Below are 13,407 nucleotides of genomic sequence, written 5' to 3'. Positions count from 1 at the left end.
TCATCCAATTGCTTTTAGTATGATATTAAAATAAATTGTATTTATTTGTGTTCTTGTGTTCTACTTTTTTCTTTTACTTCTCTATGGGGGCTGCCATTTTTGTTTTCATCTCTGTATGTGTCGATTAACGACACATACAGAGATGGAATACGGCACATACATCCCCATAGAGAATGCGAACGGGAGTCTTTCCATTCACTACAGCGTACGCCGTCTGTGTGGGAACGGCGCATGCGCCGCTCCCACACAGACCAAAAGGAAGGTCTTTGGCAGAGCGAAATCCAGCGCCATTTTCATGTGGACCGGAAGCCGCGGCCGGACAGTAAGATGCCGACTTCCGGCCGCGGCTTCCGGCCATATGTTCAAGGAAGCGAAGGCGCAAGGAATAGGAGCGGAGGCGGCAGCGGCGGCAGGAGCAGGTAAGTTATGTTCGTGTATGTGATGTGTGTTTTACGTTAGTGTATGTTTGTGTTATACTGTCTGCTGAGCACTGTATCTAATAATCCTACACTGTGCAGTCGCTCAGAAAATGGTGGCACATAGTGTAGGAGGTTTGACGATTCAAACCCCCTCCTTCTCCTGGCACTAGCCAGAATAAGGGAGGGGGGATTGTGTGAGGGCACTAGAGAGTGTGTCTACCCCAAATTTGCAGCATAAAGCAATGAGGTTGCTTTACCACATTGACCATGCTGCAATTTTGGGAAGTGCTCCCTCTAGTGCCCAGCACATGGAAATGTTATAAATTAGATTCTAATTTAGAATATTTTCTGATTTGTGAAAAAATTAAAAAAAATTAAAACAACGTGTAATAAGGCTGGGTTCACACTACCTATTTTCAGACGTATTGGAGGCGTTTTACGTCTCTAAATACGTCTGTAAAAAAAGCCTTGAATACGTCAGCAAACATCTGCCCATTAATTTCAATGGGTTTGCCGATGTACTGTGCCGACGACCTGTAATTTTACACGTCGCTGTCAAAAGACGGCGCGTAAAATAACAGCCTCGTCAAAGAAGTGCCGGACACTTCTTGGGACGTAATTGGAACCGTTTTTCATTGAATCCAATGAGGAACAGCTCCAAATTACGTCCGTAATTGACGCCTCGCAAAACGCGAGTACGAGCAATTACGTCTGAAATGCAGGAGCTGTTGTCTCCTGAAAACAGCTCCGTAATTTCAGCCGTAATTGACGTTATCGTGTGCACATACCCTAACTCAAATAAGAATTGTTTAACCCCTTCAGGACCCAGCCTGTTTTGGCCTTCAGGACCCAGCCGATTTTTTAAAATCTGACATGTGTTACTTTATGTGGTAATAATGTTGGAATGCTTTTACCTATCCAAGCGATTCTGAGATTGTTTTCTCGTGACATGTTGTACTTTATGTTAGTGAAAAAATGTTGTCGATAATTTTGGTATTTATTTCTGAAAAACAACACAATTTAGAAAAAATTTGCAAAAATTAGCATTTTTCTAAATTTAAACGTATCTGCTTGTAAAACAGATAGTAATACCACACAAAATAGTTACTAGTTAACATCCCCCATATGTCTACTTTATGTTTGCATCATTTTTTGAACGTCCTTTTATTTTTCTAGGACGTTACAAGGCTTAGAACTTTAGCAGCAATTTCTCTTATTTTAAAGAAAATTTCAAAAGGCTATTTTTTCAGGGACCAGTTCAGTTCTGAGGTGGCTTTGAGGGCCTTATATATTAGAAAATACCCAGAAGTCACCCCATTTTGAAAACTGCACCCCTCAAGGTATTCGAATCAGCATTCACAAAGTGTTTTAACCCTTTAGGCGTTTCACAGGAATGAAAGCAAAGTAGAGGTGAAATTTACAAATTTTATTTTTTTTGCAGAAATTAATTTCTAATACATATTTTTTTTGTAACACAGAAGGTTTTACCAGAGAAATGCAACTCAATTGTTTATTGCCCAGATTCTGCAGTTTTTTTAAATATCCCACATGTGGCCCTAGTGTGATAATGGACTGAAGCATCGGCCTCAGAAGCAAAGGAGCACCTAGTGGATTTTGGGCCTCCTTTTTTTTAGAATATATTTTAGGCACCTTGTCAGGTTTGAAGAGGTCTTGTGGTGCCAAAACAGTGGAAACACCCCAAAAGTTACCCCATTTTGGAAACTACACCCCTCAAGGAATTTATCTAGGTGTATAGTTAGCATTTTGACCGCTCAGGTTTTTCGCTAAATTTATTCGAATTAGTCTGTAAGAATGAAAATCTACTTTTTTCTGAAAAAACATAGACATTTTTAATATTTACAAGAAATAATAAAGAAAATGCACCCCAACATATGTAAAGCAATGTCTCCCGATTACGTTAACCCCTTCCCTCTTTAGCCACTTTTGACCTTCCTGACAGAGCCTCATTTTTCAAATCTGACATGTGTCACTTTATGTGGTAATAACTCCGGAATGCTTTCACCTATCCAAGCGATTCTGAGATTGTTTTCTCGTGACACATTGGACTTTATGTTACTGGCAAAATTTGCTCGATATGTTCAGTATTTAATTGTGAAAAACACCAAAAATTATCGAAAAATTGCAAAAATTAGCATTTTTCTCAATTTAAATGTATCTGCTTGTAAGACAGGCAGTTATACCACACAAAATTGTTGCTAATTAACATCACCCATATGTCTACTTTAGATTGGCATCGTTTTTTGAGCATCCTTTTATTTTTCTATGACCTCACAAGGCTTAGAACTTTAGCAGCAATTTCTCACATTTTCAAGAAAATTTCAAAAGGCTATTTTTACAGGGGCCAGTTCAGTTGTGAAGTGGTTTTGAGGGCCTTATATATTAGAAACCCCAAAAAAGTCACCCCATTTTAAAAACTTCACCCCTCAAAGTATTCAAAACAGCATTTAGAAAATGTCTTAACCCTTTACACATTTCACAGGAATTAAAGCAAAGTAGAGGTGAAATTTACAAATTTCATATTTTTCTGCAGAAATACATTTTTAATACAATTTTTTTTATAAAACAGAAGGTTTTACCAGAGAAATGCAACTCAATATTTGTTGCCCAGTTTCTGCAGTTTTAGGAAATATCCCACATGTGGCCGTAGCGTGCTACTGGACTTAAGCACCGGCCTCAGAAGCAAAGGAGCACCTAGTGGATTTTGGGGCCTTATTTTTGTTAGAATATATTTTAGGCACCATGTCAGGTTTGAAGGGCTCTTGCGGTGCCAAAACAGTCAAAATCAACCAAAAGTGACCCCATCTGGGAAACTAGACACCTCAAGGAAATTATCTAGGGGTGTAGTGAGCATTTTGACCGCACAGGTTTTTTACAGAAATTATTGGAAGTAGGCCGTGAAAATTAAAATCAACATTTCTTCAAAGAAAATGTAGGTTTAGCGATTTTTTTTCTCATTTCCACAAGGACTAAAGGAGAAAAAGCACCGCAAAATTAGTAAAGCAATTTCTCCCGAGTAAAACAATACCTCACATGTGGTAATAAACGGTTGTTTGGAGACACGGCGTGGCTGAGAAGGGAAAGAGCGCTATTTGGCTTTTGGAGTTCACATTTAGCAGGAATGGTTTGCGGAGGCCATGTCACATTTACAAAGCCCCTGAGGTGACAAAACAGTGGAAACCCCAAACAAGTGACCCCATTTTGGAAACTATACCCCTTGAGGAAATTATCTAGGGGTATAGTGAGCATTTTGACCCCACAGGTTTTTTGCAGAAATTTTTGCAAGTAGGCTGTGAAAATGAAAATCTACATTTTTTCAAATAAAATGTAGGTTTAGCTAATTTTTTTTCATTTCCACAAGGACTAAAGGAGAAAAAGCACCATAAAATTTGTAAAGAAATTTCTCCCGAGTAAAACAATACCCCACATGTGGTAATAAACGGCTGTTTGGACACACGGCGAGGCTGAGAAGGGAAAGAGCGCTATTTGGCTTTTGGAGTTCACATTTAGCAGGAATGGTTTTCGGAGGCCATGTCACATTTACAAAGCCCCTGAGGGGATAAAACAGTGGAAACCCCCCACAAGTGACCCCATTTTGGAAACTACACCCATTGAGGAAATTATCTAGGGGTATAGTGAGCGATTTGACACCACAGTTTTTTTGCAGAAATTATTGGAAGTAGGCCCTGAAAATAATAATCTACATTTTTTCAAAGAAAATGTAGGTTTAGCTAATTTTTTCTCATTTCCAGAAGGACTGAAGGAGAAAAAGCACCACAAAATTTGTAAAGCAATTTCTCCCGAGTAAAACAATACCCCACATGTGGTAATAAACGGCTGTTTAGACACACGGCAGGGCTTAGAAGGGAAAGAGCACTATTTGGCTTTTTGAGATCACATTTAGCAGGAATGGTTTGCGGAGGCCAGGTCACATTTGCAAAGCCCCTGAGGGGACAAAACAATGAAAACGCCCAAAAAGGGACTCCATTTAGGAAACTACACCTCTTGAGGAATGCATCTAGGGGTGTAGTGAGCATTTTGACCCCACAGATGTTTCATAGAATTTATTAGAATTAGGCAGTGAAAATAAAAACAATCCTTTTTCTTCAATAAGACGTAGCTTTAGCTCCAAATTTTTCATTTTCTCAACAAATAAAGGAAAAAAAGAACCCAACATTTGTAAAGCTATTTCTCCCGAGTACGGCAATACCCTATATGTGGTCATAAACTGCTGTTTGGCCAAACCGCAGGGCTCAGATGGGAAGGACCGCCATTTGGAGTGCAGATGTTGCTGGATTGGTTTCTGGGCACCTGTGGGCCCAAAACAGTGGAAACCCCCCAGAAGTGACCCCATTTTGGAAACTACACCCCTCAATGCATTTACCAAGGGGTGTAGTAAGCATTTTAACCCTGCAGGTGTTTTGTAGAAATTAGTGTGCGCTCAATGTTGCAGAGTGAAAATGGGATTTTTTTCCATAGATATGCCAATATGTGGTGCCCGGCTTGTGCCACCATAACAAGACAGCTCTCTAATTATTATGCGGTGTTTCCCGGTTTTAGAAACACCCTACATGGGGCACTAATCTTTTGTCTGGACATATGACAGGGCTCAGAAGTGAAGAGTACCATGCGGAGTGGAGGCCTAATTTGGCGATTTACAAAGTATTGGTTCACAACTGCAGAGGCTCAGATGTGAAATAATAAAAATAAACCCCTGATAAGTGACCCCCACTATGGAACTGCACCCCTCAAGGCATTTATTAAGGGGTGTAGTGAGCATTTTCAACCCACAGGTCTTTTCCATAAATGAATGCGCTGTGGATGGTGCAAATTAAAAATGTATATTTTTCCCTAGATATGCCATTCAGTGGCAAATATGTCATGCCCAGCTTATGACGCTGGAGACACACACCCCAAAAATTGTTAAAAGGGTTCTCCCGGGTATGACGATGCCATATATGTTGAAGGAAACTGCTGTTTGGGGACGCTGCAGGGTTCAGGGCCGAGGGAGCACCATTTGGCTTTTGGAGAGCGGATTTTGCTTGGTACTATATTTGTTTGAGTATTGCTGGTGTTTTATAATGTGGGGGTACATGTAAGCGGGGCGGAGTATATAAGGGGCATAGTCAGGTGGTATAAAAAAAAAAAAATAATCCATAGATGTGTGTTACGCTGTGAAGCAATCCTTTCTGCACAGGCCGGTGTCGCACTGATAAATGGTGTCATTTCTTATCCCCCTTTTGGTCCACACTCCGCGCCTTTGTAGTTTGGGGAATTTTGCTGGGAAGTGTTGTCCTGGTATAATACGGGCACCGTTGCTTCCAGCGGATATGTTTGGGCTCTCCCCTTCCTGGTTCCCTAATTTTAGGTCCTTGATAAATCGCCTCTTGAAACTGAAGAAATGTTCCCCTCGGGCACAACTGCATATTTTTTTATTTCCTGACTTATTGGAGCCATAACTAATTTTATTTTTCATAGACGTAGCGGTATGAGGGCTGGTTTGTTGCGGGACGAGCTGTAGTTATTATTGGTACCATTTTGGGGTACATGTGACTTTTTGATCACCTTTTATCCTATTTTTTGGGATGCCAGGTAAACAAAAAAACGCAATTCTGGCACAGCTTTTTTTGTTTTTTTTATACAGCGTTCACCACGCATTATAAACTACATGTTAACTTTATTCTGTGGGTCAGTACGATTCCGGCGATACCTAATTTATAGCACTTTTTTATGTTTTACGACTTTTTGCACAATAAAATTACTTTTGTAAAAAGAATGTATTTTTTCTGTCGCCAAGTTGTGAGAACCATAACTTTTTAATTTTTTTGTCGACGGAGGTGTATGAGGGCTTGTTTTTTGCGGGACAAGCTATAGTTTTTATAGGTACCATTTTTGGATACGTGCGACTTTTTGATCACTTTTTATTGTAATATTTGTAGGGCAAAGTGACCAAAAAACAGAAACTCTGGTAACGTTTTTTACGGGGTTTTTTTACGCTGTTCACCGCGTGCAATAAATAATATAATATTTTGATACCTCCGGTCGTTACGGTCGTGGCGATACTAAATACATATGGTTTATTATTATTTTTCAATAGTAAAGGACTTGATAAGAGTAAAAGGGGGATTGTGTTTTATTTGATTACTTGAAACTTTTATTGTTTTCAAACTTTTATTTTTTGCACTTTTTTTTACACTTTTTTTACACTTTTTCTCAAGTCCCACTAGGGGACTTGAAGGTCCAACGGTCAGATTTTTTTTTTTCTAATACATTGCACTACCTATGTAGTGCAATGTATTAGATCTGTCAGTCATTCACTGACAGCAAGCCGTTTAGGCTTCGCCTCCCGGCGGGGCCTAAATCGGCTTCCGTAATGGCAGAGCAGGAGACCATTGTGTCTCCTGTTGCCATAACAGCAGTCGCCAGTCCCGATTGCCTGTCAGGGCTGGCGATCTGCTAGTAACCGCTACGATGCAGCAATCGCTTTCGATTGCTGCATCGAAGGGGTTAATGGCAGGGATCGGAGCTAGCTCCGGTTCCTGCCGTTACAGGTGGATGTCAGCTGTACAGTACAGCTGACCTCCACCGCTGATGACGCCGGATCAGCTCCTGACCCGGCGCCATCTTGCCGGCAGCTACGGAAGCCGATCAGGCTCCGCCGCCGGGCGGATCTTGACCGGCTTCGGTGCTAGGCAGACCGGGAGGCCAGTATTAGGCCTCCGGTTGCCATTGCAGCCACCGGAACCCCGGCAATTTCATTGCTGGGGCTCCGATGAGCTGCAAACACCTTAAGTGCAGCGATCGCGTTTGAGCGCTGCACTTAAGGGGTTAATGGCGGGGATCGAAGCTAATTTCGGTCCCCGCCGTTACAGTCGGATGTCAGCTGTAAGATACAGCTGAGATCCGGTGATGATGGCACCGGCTCAGCTTCTGAGCCGGTGCCAAACGTTTGACGTACATGTACGGCATTTTGCGGGAAGTCAATGCTTTCCATGACGTACATGTACGTCAAATGTCGGGAAGGGGTTAATATCCCATATGTGGTAATAAACTGCTGATTGGACCCACAGCAAGGCTCAGAAGGGAAGGAGCGCCATTTGGATTTTGGAGCACGGATTTTGCTGGATTGGTTTTCGGTGGCATGTCGCGTTTGCAACGCCATGGAGAGACCAAAACAGGGGAAACCCCCCAAAAGTGACCCCATTTTGGAAACGACACCTCTCAAGGAATTTATCTAGGGGTATAGTTAGCATTTTGACCACACAGGTTTTTTGCAGAATTTAGTGGAATTAGGCAGTGAAAATTAAAATCAACTTTTTTTCTGAAAAAGCATAGAAATTTTAAATTTTTACAAGGAATAAAGGAAAAAAAGAACCACAACATTTGTAAAGCATTTTCTCCTGATTACGGCAATACCCCAAATGTGGTAATAAACTGCTGATTGGTCCCATGGCAGCGCTCAGAAGGGAAGTAGCGCCATTTGGATTTTGGAGCACAGATTTTGCTGGATTGGTTTTCGGTGCCATGCCGCCTTTGCAACGCCCTGGAGAGACCAAAACAGTGGAAGCCCCCCAAGTTACCCCATTTTGGAAACACCCCTCAAGGAATTTTTCTAGGGGTATAGTGAGCATTTAGACTCCACGGGTCTTTTGCAGAATTTATTAGAATTAGGCGGAGAAAATTAATATCACAATTTTTTTCCACTAAAATGTTGCATTTTCTCATTTTCACAAGGGATAAAGGAGAAATAAACAACCAATTTTTATAAAGCAATTTCTCCCGGGTACGGAAATACCCCACATTGGGTCATACATTTTTTTCATTAGAAATGAATTAACCCTTTCAGGACTGATCCATTTTCTTATTTTCGTTTTTCACTCCCCGCCTTCCAAGAGCCATAACTTTTTTATTTTTCCGTCAGTAGAGTGATGTGAGAGCTTATTTCTTGCGGGAGGAATTGTAGTTTCTATTGATACCATTTAAAGTGCCATAAAAAGTACTGGGAAACTGAAAAAAAAATAGGAAAATATAGTAAGATAGGAAAAAAATCTGATTCCATTTTCCAGGTTTTCGTTTTTACAGCTTTCGCCGTGCGGTAAAAACGAAAACTACAGCGATTTTGGCGGTTTAAATTATTTACGTTTTTTTACGGTGTTCACCATGCGAGTCAAATAATGGTATATTGTAATAGTTTGGCCTTTTACGGACGTAGTGATATCAATTCTGTTTATTTTTTTACATTACTTTTGAAGAAAAATGGGAAAAGGTTTTTTTTTTTACTTTTTTTTCTTTCTCACTACTAATAACTTTCATTCTTCTACACATTTTATTAGTCCCCTTAGGGGACTTGTACCAGCGATCATTGGATCGTGGGTACAATATGCTGCGATAATGTATTGCAGTATATTGTTATTCTTACAGGCTTCTGTAACCGCACGATCGCTGTTCCTATCCGTTAGTCCCGGGTGTCAGCTCTAATACACAGCCGACGCCTGCAGCGTATGGAGCGTATCACCCCCGCACCATGACGTGCTATTAAGTCATATATATTTTATTCTGCGGGTCGGTACGTTTACGGCGATACCATATGTATATAGGTTTTTTTATGTTTTGCAGCGTTTGCGCAATAAAATCTCTTTTTTATAAAATAATTTATTTTCTGTCACCAGATTCTGAGAGCCGCTAATAAGTATGTCATAGTAACAGGTTGTCTCTAAAGGTGAACCAGACACACTTCATTCTTCTCTTTTTTTTATTGAGCTGTATGATTATGTGACACTGCAAGTCCCCATATTAAAGAAATGATAAACAGGTGACTAGAAATTAGGCTCTTGGCATTTTACTAGTAAACAATATATTACACAGTACAGAATTACACTATACTTCTCCGAATGGCATCTCCCACTTTGACGTAATCGTGATTCTGATAAATCGGATCGCTTATATGATCCCTGCTATTCACTAGGCCCGTTATAATTGCTTCTCTTCTGCATAATGAGATCACAACTAAATAATATGGTAACATTTTTAATTTATATTATCTTATTTTTCCTAGCTTAAAATTCCTTAATATTCTCCGAGGGTTGTGCAGATTCGGCTTCTGTTGTAAAGCTGGGTATTTGATGTATAATTGAAAATCAAACATTCACATTTGCATCAAAGTGATCTTAAAACTGCCTTTGATCATTTATTTCCCTAAATGGATTTAACACTCCTCGCAGAAAATGTTCTACTAAATGAGTAACTTGCTGAATTAATGGAATAGATTGGTCTAGAAAGAAATAGCACAATGGAACAATAGCGTAATCTACTCATTTCAATGAAAAAAAAAACAACTCTTTTTTTATATGACGCAATGTTACAGCCACCCACTGAGATTTATCCTGCACATCAGTCCATGTATGCACTTTCTTTAGTGATCTCATTCAATAAGTGGTGCTCTATTGTACAGAAATCAATATTGGGGAATAGTATTCTGTACTTGTAGACCAGTGAACTACTACTGTTAGCATTATGCTAGTATACTGTGGGGGGAATTTATTAAAAGGTTTACGTGGCGTGTATATATATATATATATATATATATATATATATATATATATATATATGCCCAATAATTAGCAACTTTTTATCATTTTTCCACTGCTTTTTGCAATTATTTTTTAAAGTGAGTGGAGCTCAGCTGAAGGAGCGGGGCCATCCACAGCTCGACACGTTATTATAATTTACACCAGAAAAAGGCGTAAATTAGAGATAAATATATATGCCAGCTTTCTGGTGCACGGACAGCACAAGATGGGACTAATTTATGAAGAGGCATGCCCCTCTTAGTAAATTAGTCGTATCTTTCTCATGTAGGCATTAGATTAAGACTGGCCCAGGGAAAACCAGTCTTAGTTAATCTGTCCAGGTGTGTTTTAATACCTCACTATTTTCAAGATATGTGCTTGCTGTCAGTGAATGGAAACATTCGCTGTTTACATCCAGAGTCTAAAAAGGTGTGCGGACCCAATAACACAGATGAGTGCTAGTTGTTACAATGTATCTAGTCTAGGCAATCTAATATGAGCTAAACAACCTAGATTCCAGGCTAGTAGCTCTGTTCACATTGCTCTACGTGTAAACGTAGGAAATGCTCCAGATGTTTACAACGTAGTGCCCATACACTATAAACACCAAACATATGCCAAAAGAGTGTACTTTTCGCATACTGTACATTTGGCGGTATACATCAGTAAACCTTTTGTTACCCTATACAGAAAACACATAAACAACTACACTGTCCCCTCAGGCCCTGCACTAGGTATAACACAGTGCATCCATTTTCACAGTTCTCCTGTGATATGCCATAAATGTCTGATAGGTGCAGGTTCTATCACTGGGACTCCCATAAATTGAGATAATAGGGGTCCCCTGACGCCCTGTTCGGCACTCTAGAGAGAAGGAGATAAGTGGAGAAGTGGCTGTCCATGTGTGTGACTCTCCCTATTGTAGTTTATGGGAATTGTGAAACAGTCAGGTGTTTCCATCACTTCCATGAAATACAATGAGTAAGGCTGCGCATAGGGCCCTCTGGAGTCATGAACAGAAGAGCAGGGGACCCTGAATCTCCCTATAGGTGGAAGTCCCAGAAGTGGAACCCCCACATATCAGACATTTATGATATATACTGTCAATATGCTGTAAATAACTCAGATGGGAATACTCCTTTAAGTTTTATTGCACTTAGGAGTGGTACAATCTGCCAATGTTGAGCACTACTGGTATAGGCATTCAGTTGCATATGTCAGGGGCATACATTCTTCAAATGTCCCAAACGCAGTGGGAACAGAGCCTAAATGACACTGATATACAATAGAAAAACCCTCAGTATAGGAGAGAACTTTGTGATGCCGTTGTGATTGTGTGGTTATTAAATACGTACAATGCAAGACCTACAATGAATATCGCCAATTACATACTGTTGGCAAATCATTCAGAAAGAGGGAGCAGGAACATTCCAAGTTAGATTTATAACCCTGTCAAAGCAGGTAAGGAAGGCTTAGTGACATATTCGTTGGCACTGTAATGGCTACAATAAGTAGCTGTTGTCCAGCATCTATTACCAGTGTTGAAGACCAACAAAACTCAGAAAATAAAATATTATATAGATTTAAAATACTTCATTGCTCAAGGTGTGGTCTTCATCGGCCAGACAAATCTACTATAACTTATGCCAGAAACTAATCTAGCTCGTAGATGGAATAGATTTCCCTTCTGGCGCATAGACGGCCAGAGATGTGCCTAATTTATTAAGAAGCATGCGCCCCTCAATAAATTAGGAGGATCTTACTCCAGCGCTCTAAAGATTAAGACTGGTGTATGAAACGCCAGTCTTAATATATTATCCCCTCTGTGACTTGCCAATGTCTGTTCTTTTTTTTTCATAGAAAGTAATCTCTTGTTGTTTAACAGTCACATGAAATTCACATATCCATGAGATGAGATAGGGTTTTTTTTTAAAGTTATAAAAAAGTCCTGTTTAGCTGCATCTCCGTTACAAAAGTTATAAAACTGTAAAATGATTCAGTGTATTCCTATGGACGTCCAACAAACATTGGCCATGGGGGAAATGCTATATGATAATGAAAAGTTATACCTATGCTCCTAAATTCATGTAACCATCATCATGTTATGACAAGATACGTATCCATTTATGAATTTCATTCCCACTTATGGCAGAAGGCCAGCTAAATCCAATAACCTAAAAATAAATAATTCTAAAGACAAGTTTGCAGCTGTTAGTATTAAAAAGCATTTGAATAATGTAGGACATGATGTAGTCAGGGTTGTTCAAAATGAAATAGCGTTTTCATTTATAATGTGTAGACAAGAATACTTTGTTTTTCTGTAAGTGGTTTTCATCTTGGGATAACATAGTACTTTAGAAAGATGGATGAGAAAAGATATTCAATGTTGGAAATCCAACAAGTCAATTAAAGTTAGAGTATCTTTAGCAAACAGTCATAACAGTGAACCGTGGGAGTCCGCAGAAGAGGAAATGCCAATTGTAAGACATTGTTATTTAATAAAATATCATCTTGATTAAAAATGCTGAATTAATTCCTGAAATCCATAAAGATCGCCTGGAATTACTCTTAAAGCGAACAGATTTAGAAAGGACCCTGAAAAAAGAAAAATCCTATTATATATACGACCCTCCCCTGACCTTCCCATGTAACTCTCATCATCCTAAACCATTAAATGGATCTGTCAGCAAACTATACACAAATCACCTTATACACTGCAGTCACAAAAAGCTCCATGCAAAATATTTTTCACATCACCTTGTCTTAGATTTTTTTTATATATATATATATATATATATATATATATATATATATATATATGTATGTATGTATATATATATGTATGTATGTATGTATATGTGTATGTATGTATATGTGTGTGTATTTATGTATGTGTATATATATATATATATATATATATATAAAACGTCCGTGATACATATGTAACAAAAAGTTGTTGTTATTATAATTAATTATGATGATTATTATTATTATTATTATTATTATTATTATTATCCATTACTGCAGTTTCTCATATGCTGCTAGGGTTGCCTGTCACATTGAGAGTATTGAGATAAATGACTATGCAGGGTCTTATCTCCTAACTTAGCAGTAGCTGCATTGAATATAATCTAGACCTCTGGCGTAATAATGTCTAGTCAGATGTAGGCCTGTGACTCAGTGATTTGCGTAGCACAGCAGCAATGCGTCACATCTGCCCTGTGAATCTAACCAGCTCTACTATACCACACGGCCATGCTTTAAGCTCATGGGTGGGGCAAAAACTGCTGAGCATTCCTATGCGCCCCGCAGTGTCCTACATGCTACAAACAGTTAAAAGAAGTAATAAAATGTTATGTAAGAGTATTGAAGGAATCTGCATTGCAGGAAAACAGAATTGT

The 13,407-nt window shown here is 39.2% G+C and overlaps 1 protein-coding gene across 1 annotated transcript in view; it reads right to left on the bottom strand.

Annotated features, from left to right (window-relative positions):
• The window catches only part of MAP1A (microtubule associated protein 1A), a 206,644-nt gene that overhangs the window by 192,291 nt on the left and 946 nt on the right, over window positions 1-13,407 (bottom strand). The window lies entirely within an intron of this gene.

This window comes from Rhinoderma darwinii, chromosome 3 (genome assembly GCF_050947455.1).
Source record: "Rhinoderma darwinii isolate aRhiDar2 chromosome 3, aRhiDar2.hap1, whole genome shotgun sequence".
NCBI lineage: Eukaryota > Metazoa > Chordata > Amphibia > Anura > Rhinodermatidae > Rhinoderma > Rhinoderma darwinii.
The sequence above is the reverse complement of the archived record's forward strand: the minus strand, read 5'-3'. Positions and strand labels throughout refer to the sequence as shown.